Consider the following 1,899-nt stretch of genomic DNA (forward strand, 5'->3'; position numbering starts at 1 on the left):
GCTCTGCCAGAACAAAGAAAGGGGGTGTCCTTTATAGAAAAAGTTGCTGGCTGGGTGTGGTGGCTCATGCATGTAATCCCAGCACTTTGGGAGGCTGAGGTGGGAGTATCACCTAAGCCCAGTTCAAGACCAGCCTGGGCAACATGGCAAGACCCTCTCTTTACAAAATTTTTAAAAATTAGCTGAGTGTAGTGGTGCATGCCTGTAGTCCTAGCTACTTGGGAGGTTGAGGAAAGATTGCTTGAAGCTGAGGAAATAAAGGCTGTAATGAGATGTGATCACACCACTGCACTCCAACCTGGGTGACAGAGCAAGACTGTCTTAAAAAAAAAAAAAGGTAAAGAAAAATTTTCACCCAGGTTTCCACTCCAGTCTGTTATGTAAATGATAGATACAAGCTCTCCTAGTTCTTTGTTGTTATTGCTGTTGTTTGTTTTTGAGACAGATTCTCGCTCTGTCACCCAGGCTGGAGTACAGTGGTGCCACCTCAGCTCACTGCAACTTCCACCTCCCGGGTAGAGGCTAAGTAGCTGGGACTAGAGGAGAGCGCCACCATGCCTGGCTATTTTTTTGTATTTTTAGTAGAGATGGGGTTTTGCCATGTTGAACAGGCTCGTCTCGAACTGCTGAGCTCAGGCCATCTGCCTGCCTAGGCTTCCCAAAGTGCTGGGATTACAGGTGTGAGCCAGAGCACCCAGCCTGTTTTGTTTTTTGAGACAGAGTCTTGCTGTGTCGCCCAGGCTGGAGTGCAGTGGTGTGATCTCAGCTCATTGCAATCTCTGCCTCCCGCGTTCAAGTAATTCTTGTGCCTCAGCCTCCTGAGTAGCTGGATCATAGGTATGCACCACCATGCCCAGCTACTTTTTGTATTTTTAGTAGAGACTGGGGTTTTGCCATATTGGCTAGGCTGGTCTCAAACTCTGGGCCTCAAGTGATCCGCCAGCCTCGGCCTCCCAATGTGTTGAGATTACAGGCGTCAGCCACTGTGCCTGGCCTTGGATAATTTCTTTTTAAAGCATTTTAAAAGCTCTCCTGGTTCTATTTCATTGATGTTAAGATTGACCTGGCTGGTCCAAACGTAGTGAGTTATTTCAATTGATCGTTCACAGTCAGTTACAGATCAAACTCTTGTTGCACTCTTCCCCCCTTCTCACTACTACAGTTGACTAATTAGAAAAAAGAAAGAGGAAAAAGGAAAAAGAAAGAAAGAAAGAAAGAAAGAAAGAAAGAGAGAGAGAGAGAGAGAGAGAGAGAGAGAGAGAAAGAAAGAAAGAAAGAAAGAAAGAAAGAAAGAAAGAAAGAAAGAAAGAAAGAAAGAAAGAAAGAAAGAAAGAAAGAAAGGAAGGAAGGAAGGAAGGAAGAAAGAAAGAAAGAGTGATTTACCATAGGTCACAGTCTATTGGTTAGTTTCAGGTGCCTCCCGGTACCATAAAGAGGAACAGACAGCTAGGAGAGTCCCTAAGTTACTAGAACATGTGGCGTTTCCAGAACGCAGAGTACATGTGTGACCTTGAGTCAGCAAATGGCCACTTGGCTTCATTTTGAATTTAGGCCCAATTAGCTTCTCAAGATCCATCTTGAATGACTGACTCTTTCCAGGTTCACATAGAATATCAGTTGGTAGTCAGCTCACACCTGAAAAGCCACAGTCCAGAAGCAGCTTCCATGATACCTGAGGCTCTACTAATTGGCATAAAAATTAGAAGTATGTGTTTATTGGTGAAAATGGTGGGCTATTATCTGGCACAAGAAATATTAATAATGGGCTTTCGCTGGGGAATTAGAGGAATTCAAGATGTGGGTTGGCTAAAAGACTTTAGCAGTATCCTCTATTCTAGTACGAAGGTGGTGTGGCTTCATTCTCTCACAGACTGTTGATTTACTAAGAAGTCCGATGAC

The sequence above is a fragment of the Macaca fascicularis genome, chromosome 6 (assembly GCF_037993035.2).
Source record: "Macaca fascicularis isolate 582-1 chromosome 6, T2T-MFA8v1.1".
NCBI lineage: Eukaryota > Metazoa > Chordata > Mammalia > Primates > Cercopithecidae > Macaca > Macaca fascicularis.